This window comes from Schistocerca piceifrons, chromosome 10 (assembly GCF_021461385.2).
Source record: "Schistocerca piceifrons isolate TAMUIC-IGC-003096 chromosome 10, iqSchPice1.1, whole genome shotgun sequence".
Classification (NCBI taxonomy): Eukaryota; Metazoa; Arthropoda; class Insecta; order Orthoptera; family Acrididae; genus Schistocerca; species Schistocerca piceifrons.
This window is the reverse complement of record NC_060147.1, coordinates 8,156,519-8,164,522: the sequence shown is the minus strand read 5'-3', so window position 1 is coordinate 8,164,522 and position 8,004 is coordinate 8,156,519. Positions and strand designations below refer to the sequence as shown.

The window sequence follows — 8,004 nt, the reverse complement described above, 5'->3', positions numbered from 1 at the left end:
ATAATTAGATGCAGGCTGAGCTCTTTTGTATAGCGATGAACAAGAAACTGTGGAATTATGCAACTTTTGTATTTCACTATATGAGCTGTAGAGTCTTCTTCTTTGACTTCAATAATGTTAGAATTGTTTTGTTCCATCTTCCAGATATACCATGATAAATTCACAATTTCCAGCTCATCAGTTTTATAGGCTTCTTTGAAATCTCTACCATTTTGACAAATTACTTTCATTCAGTCAACAAAGCTCACTGGATAGGTTGCTTATGATGGCTGATAACAATATGTTGCCGTAAGCTGGAATATTATCATGTTTTCTATGAAGGCTGCTGATAGTATTTATGAAATTTTTGTGATACTTACACAAACATACATTATAAGATAGTTTGCTGCTTACTTGAACATGTCGTGGCTGTACCTCTGCAATCTAATTTCCCAATTTGAACTTCAGGGTGTTCCTGTTTGAATACCTCATATGTTTCCTTCATGGACATAACTAAGTGATGAATGTGAACTGTCTTTTTTTTCATTATTTTCTCTAATCACTATTGTGTCCTTCCTGCTTGGTGATTGGCAACTGACATCACGACTGTAGAAACTAGTTACCAAGTATCTACTTTCAGAACTGAGGTCTCAATTTTGTGTACTACTGCCATGACTGGGTCTTTCAGACTTTCCATCTGATGAATTTCCACACAAGTCCTGAACAGATCAAGAACAACTACAATTTTACATCATGACGATGGCAAGCAACGATCAGCTCGAGCCGTGGCTTTACCTAGAGCACTATGTGAAAAACGATCTTTACTATGTTGCTGATTTTGCATCTTACATTACGCTATGTTTTCTAACTCTCCCCCCAGTTTCAGCTCTTCTTTCTTCTAATATGTCATAGTTTTAAGTTGACTCAATTGCAGAAACTTTTTTAATGCTTCTTTTGACTTTTTTTCTTAATGTTAGAAGAACAGAAAGTTGGAGCATCTGCAAGCAGCTAGAAAGAGTCCAATTACGTGGCTGATGTTACATGTTTAATTTTCTATTTTCACAATATTGGTTCAAATTGGAAAATTTTTGGAAGTGATATTAGTTATACTTACACACAAACAAGTAAAATACTGAACAAGATGAAGTTAGCTCTAACATTCCTCTTAATTTAATGAAAGTTCATGCTGTTGTATTATGTCATTTATCCTGACCTGTATTTAACTACTTCAATTTTATACTATTTATGCAATACATTAGGGTATGTAACAGTAATAATGATATGCTAATTCTTACTTCCCAATTAGTTGAAATCAGGGTTCAAAAGCTCCAATAATTCCACTGCCATCACATGAAAAATGTATGGCCATATATAAATGGCTACAAATTATGGAGGGAACGCAATAATGAGCAACAAACATTGTTGCCATACAGGAAAAGGTCCAGCCTTTTCAAGCGACGTATGAGAAGTACTAAATTTTAAACTTTTTAAATCGTGTGTCCTACTTTACATGGCATATCCCTTAACATCAGAGACTATGACGGTGACCCACCCTGCCTGAAGTGATACGGATTATTCCAGGTACAGCCTCTTCAATCACTTCTGTAAATAATGGTTTGGTGCACAAGTTCATAGCATTTTTCCATAGGTTAAATACACACAACAGATACATGTGACAAACTTTGGTCATCGATAGTGTATTCTCCTTCACTATTTACAGCAGTCTACCAATGCTGGGGTAATGTGTCGATTCAGTGACTAGAAATCACGTAGTTTTGTGGCAGCTTGTCAAACTGTCCGGAGCATTTTCATTTGGAAAGGAACTTCCTTGAATGTTGTTTGATAGTGTGGAGAGGGTGAAATTTTCATTTGGAAAGGAACTTCCGTGATTGTTGGTTGATAGTGTGGACAGGGTGAAAATCTGAAGGCACAAGATCAGGTTAACGAGGTGCATGCAGAATGAATTCAGACTCTTCTCCTGTACAGTGTTTTTTGACAGCCTGGCAGGAAGCAGGTAGGCATTGTCATGGAATAGCGTAACTTCACACAGTCTTCCTGGCTGTTACTTTTGGATTGTGTGTGAAAGAAGTCTCAGTGGTAAATAATACATGTCAGCAACAATGGTTCCACCTCAGGGAAGAAATTCTTAGTAAACAAAACTGTCACTGTTCCACCAGGAACCCATTTCTCATCACCAGTAACAGTACAGGGTAGGAATCATAGGTGTTAACAAGCCGATTGATGACAAGCAAGCAGTGATGCCACTTACTGTATTTTGGGATTTCGGCTTAGATTATGAGAAACGCATACACCCAATTTTTGAATGCATTGCATGCAACTGTTACATGCCCCTGTGGGCCTGTGGGTTAGAATAGGGTCAGTCTCCCCTTCTTTGTATGCGGAGGACTTCTGCATTTCGTATTGCTCCTCCAGTACTAGTGTTCCTGAGCGGCACCTACAAGGAACCATTCACAAGACACAGCCGTGGGCTCCAGCCCATGGCTTCCAGTTTCCAGCTGCGAAGTTGTGTGTCACAGACGTCTGTTGGCGTTGTACCGTTCGTCTGGAACCGGAACTTTATCTTAATGACGATCCAGTCACTGTAGTGGAGACATATTGATTCTTTGGACTGCTTTTCGACACCCGATTGACGTACCTCACCTTCGTCAGCTTAAGTGGAAGTGCTGGCAGTACCTCAGTGCCCACCACTGCCTGAGCAACACCAACTGGGGTGCAGATTGCTCTACGCAGCTGCAGCTCTACAGAGCCCTTGTTCAATCCCGCATTGACTATGGGAGTCTGTTTACAGTTCGGCGGTGCCCTCCGCATTGCGTTTACACTACCCAATGCACCACTGTGAAGGTAGCCTAGTGACGGGAGCTTTTAGAAAGAGTCCGGTGACAAGAGTCCAGTGACCAGTGTCCTGGTGGATACTGGAGTCCCTCCACTGCAGATACGACCTGCACAACTGCTTGCCAGTTAAGTTGAAAACATTTGTAGTTCTGAGCATCCAAATTACTCTCTTTCTTTCCCCACCCGCTGCAGTTCATCTCCCGCATCAGCGGCTCAGGTCACGGCTCACGATTGCAGTTCGCGTGCTACCCCTTTTCTCTGAACTGGGGTCCTTCCCTTTACCACCTGTACTTGAGGTCCATTCACGTACACCTCGATGGTGTACACCTTGGCCAAAGCTTCATCTGGACCTTTCGCGTGACCCTAAGGACTCTGTTAATCCCGCCGCTCCCGGCTGTCACTTCCTCTCGATTATTGATGTGTTCCGGGGCTCTGAAGTTGCTTACACAGACGGCTCGATGGCTGATGGTAATGTTGGCTTCACCTATGTCCACAGAAGCCATATTGAACAGCATTCCTTGCACGCTGGCTGCAGTCTATTCACGGCTGAGCTTGTGCACTTCAGTGCATATGTCCCTGTTCTGATGAGTTGTTTCTTCTCTGTTCTGACTCCCTGAGCGGCTTACAAGCTATCGACCAGTGCTACCCTTGCTGTCAGTTTGGTAGTAAACATACAGGAGTTTATTGGAATGGTCCTGTCATTCAGTAGTGTTTGTGTTGCCCCCAGGACACGTTGGAATCCCAGGCAATGAACTGCTGATAGGCAGGCCGAAACAGGCTATGCGGAAACTGCTCCTGGAGATAGGAATCTCTGAAACTGACCTGCCTTCTGTCTTACGCTGCAAGGTTTTAGACTTTGGGAGATGGAGTGGCATAATAGTATGCACAACAAACTTCGTGTCATTAAGGAGACTGCGAATGTGTGGCAGTCTTCCCTGCGGGCTTCTTGCAGGGAATCAGTTGTCCTTTGTCGACTCCACATTAGCCATACGTGGCTCGTACACGGCTACCTCCTCCATCGTGAGGACCCACCTTTGTGTCGCTGTGGCTCCCAAATAACAGTTGTCCACCTCTTGCTGGACTGCCCACTTTTAGCCACTCTGCAGCGGCCTTTTAACTTTCCCAGCACCCTATCTTCGGTGTTGGGCGGCAGTGCATCAACAGCAACTTTAGTTTTATGTTTTATTCGTGAGGGTGAGTTTTATCATTGGATCTGAGTTTTAGTGCATGTCCTTTGTCCGTGTGTGTCCTCCACGCTAGGATTTTTAGAGTAAAGGTTTTAATGTGTTGCAGAGTGGCGGGCTGCTCCTTTTTTTATTCTCATGGTCAGCCAGCCGTGGTAATCTGCTTTCTTGTTTTTAATCTCTTCTTCCTGTTTCTGTGGTTTTCTTGTTCTGTTTTGTTCATTGTAGTGTTTGTTGTCTTTCTGTCGTTATAGTTTTTCCTTTCTCCTGTTATTGTGCCATACCTTTTCGTTTTCTTCTTTCCCTTGGTAATGGTTCTGCTGGGAACAAGGGACCAATGACCTCGCAGTTTGGTCCCCGCCTCCCCTTTTAAATCAACCAATCAACTATTGCATGGAGGTGGAATGATCAGTTTTTTGCATATGCCAGTTATCAGGTGCACTGATGTGGATCATTGTGGATTAATGCATTTAAATTATCTACATCAAACCTTGAAGGTCTTCCTGAATTTGGAAGTTACTGATGTCAAAATGGTTCTCCTCAGAATAAGAAAATTGTTTCCTTGCTGTGCTGTCCAGCGGCATCCCCGTATACAGCACAAATGTTTCTGCCTGTCTCCACTGCTGTCATCGTTAGAAAGATGTCAAACAGATGAACGTCACTACACACACCACCACATGTGGATCAACAATACATTCATTCACAGAAGCTGCTTATTGTTATGGTGCACAATGCTTATGTAGCTACTTCTAGTAAGGTTAGTTGTGAGTAAATGTTCCGGAGCAGCACAAAGTCGGCTGATGCAGACAATCATAGGGGCCAAGTAAAAATGCACTGTCAGTACTTTTTTGCATAATGACTTTGGTTTTGTTGTTGCATAAGTTTAAATTCATTATTATACATTGTGGTTTGTAAATCCCATTATGAAGAAAATTGATGTCAAAACTGTTGCACAGGAATGGGTCTTTGAAGTTAATTACCCTCTGATTAGTTAATATGTGAATTTAATATTTTACCATCTGCATGTGAGTTTCTTTGCGTCTTCACTGTTTCTGTGTAGTTGCATTTTTTAGTCTTGTTATGTGCATAAATGCCAACTTAAGATTGTGTAACAACTTCTTTCACTGACTCCTCCATCCCCATCCCTTTACATCAGAGATCCATATTAATCACAGTTGATGCCACTTCTCTATACACAAACATCCCTCATGCCCTTAGCTTTGCTAGCAGCAATCATTCTCTTCCTACAACCTTCGGACCCTAAACCCACAATCTCATTCCTCACACTTCTTCCCAACTACATTGTTTGAGAGGGAGGTTTATAAACAAAACTGTGGCACAGCCATTGGCATCTGCATGGCAACTTTGGGCCTCTGGAAGAAACCTCGCTAGCCTCCCCAAACCTCTTGTCTGATTCAGACTACTGGATATCTTCATGATCTGGACTTAGAGCTGAGACAGTCTATCCTTATCTCTCCACAGGCTCAGGACCTCCCTTGTTTGATTGTGCCACTTTCCTGCTCATATCAAAGAACATGAAAATTAGTCTTTATGTAAAGAGTGTTTTTCTTGTGAACCTCCGGAGGTGGCCACACGTGACTGCAGTTTCTGGCTGCTGAGGCCACATGTAAATAGATTTGATATAGATTGATCCTATCCTAAAAATCCACTGAAAGTGGTGTTAAACAACCAGTGGCACAAGCTGCCCCTTGTACAAGCAAGCCAAGAAGTCATCACATGTGATACTAAAAAGTAACCTTCATTTCAATTTTTAGTAACTTTTCAGCATTGTGGAAATCGAGCAGTGCGAATTTTTGGGACAATGAAACGTGTTAAAGCAAGAATACCAATTTTTACAGTTATCTGTATCTTTTTACTACTTTGCAAGTGTGGCTTTGATTTGATGGCTTGCTTCAACATATCAACCACCAGTAGATGAGTGGTGATGAAAAAATCATCATTTCAAGATACTGTGTAAAGTCATGTCCTTTTATATACACATTTATACTAATCACTTGGTGATATTAAGGGCCTTACACTATCAGTAATTGCGACCTTTTTAACCCTCCTACTTGCAGGATTTTTTTTTCTTGCTCGGTACCACTGGGTTACATTAAACAACTACAATGTATATATTATGTTCATTCATTAAAATGCAGCTAGTATATCTGATGTAAATTATTTGATGTCTGTAGGCAGATATACTAGCTGCATTGTAATGAACGAACATAAGACAGGCAGACACCAAGTAATTCACACCAGATATACGAATTGCATTTTAATGAAGAAACATAAAACCTACATTGTAGTTCAATGTAACAATGATTTTATTTCCATAAGTATTACTTTCAAGAAACAAATGAATGTAAGTTGGGGTCATATTGGCCCCAGTGGTACATAGTACAAAATATCATGAATACATTTTAATGTGTTGTAAATATAAAATTGTAATAAACAACATTGGATACATATTTTGAAGAAAAATTGCCTTTCATAACAAGGTAGGCACTCTTTCATTGTACTTACAGGGTCACATTGACCCCAGTTGTAATGAGGGTTAAGAACTGTGCTTAAGAACAAGACACATAGTTGATGTACTTTCTACTTGTAGCTTATTGTGAACCTTTTTGTGTAGAAATACCTTTTGCCTTACACTGAGGTGGTTTGTTTTGCACTGATGTAGATGTATTAATTGGCATTTGATATAGTCATATCTATTGTTGGTAAATGTTTCAGGTTTCTGATACAGTTGTGGAACCATACAATGCCACGTTGTCGGTACATCAGTTACTGGAAAATACTGATGCAACATGCTGTATTGACAACGAAGCCCTGTATGACATCTGCTTTCGAACACTGAAGCTGGCAGAACCAACTTACGGTGATCTGAATCACCTTGTCTCCTTAACGATGTGTGGTGTTACGATGTGCCTCAGGTTTCCAGGACAGTTGAATGCGGACTTGCACAAATTGGCAGTTAATATGGTTCTTTTCCCACGCCTGCATTTTTTCACGCCTGGGTTTGCCACACTGACGGCTCGTGGCAGTCAGCGGTATAGAGCCCTCACTGTTCCAGAGCTTACGCAACAGATGTTTGATGCTAAGAACATGATGGCAGCTTGTGATCCCCGCCATGGTCGATACTTGACTGTTGCAGCTATCTTCAGAGTTAGAATGTCCATGAAAGAAGTGGATGAGCAAATACTAAACATCCAAAACAAAAACAGCAGCTACTTTGCAGACTGGATCCCAAATAATGTTAAAACTGCAGTGTGTGACATTCCACCCTGTGGGCTCAAAATGTCTGCTACGTTCATTGGAAATTCTACTGCTATTCAGGAGCTCTTCAAGCGCATATCTGAGCAGTTTACTGCTATGTTCCGCTGTAAAGCTTTCCTTCATTGGTATACTGGAGAGGGGATGGATGAATGGAGTTTACTGAAGCAGAGTCGAATATTAATGACCTGGTGTCGGAGTACCACCAATATCAGGAAACTGCTGCAGATGAAGATGTTGAATTTGATGATGAACAAGAGGAAGAAATGGAAGATGAAAAGTAGTGGGACATTGTTCTATTTTTGGCTGCTGGTGAATTTGACATTCCAGCTTTTTGTAAAGATCTCTACAGAACCTTTTTATAATCTGCAGTTATTTTATGACTTTTGTATCAATTTGTACATTCAGCTTCTTACAGAAATATTTATATTACAAGATATCTTTCTCGTGGGCCTTGTGGTTTAATAAAGGTTATTTCAATCTACCTGTGAAATGTTTAATACAGTTTAATTAAACATTCTCTATTAACAGATGAAAGTGTTTTAAGGCCATTAGTGGAAATAAAACAATTATGCAGTAGGTTGAAAGAATAGAAAGTAAGTTCCTGTTACAATGTGCTGTCTGATAGAGGAGGAGACGAAGAACATGCAATTTTAGCATGTGACCTACAGGTGTATATATTCCAGTGAATTGTTGGAGTGATACAGCTTAT

At 40.9% G+C, this 8,004-nt stretch overlaps 1 pseudogene; it reads left to right on the top strand.

Moving 5' to 3' along the window:
- The first annotated feature begins 6,455 nt into the window (after positions 1–6,455).
- On the top strand, positions 6,456–7,699 carry LOC124718848 (annotated as a pseudogene).
- The last annotated feature ends 305 nt before the right edge of the window (positions 7,700–8,004 follow it).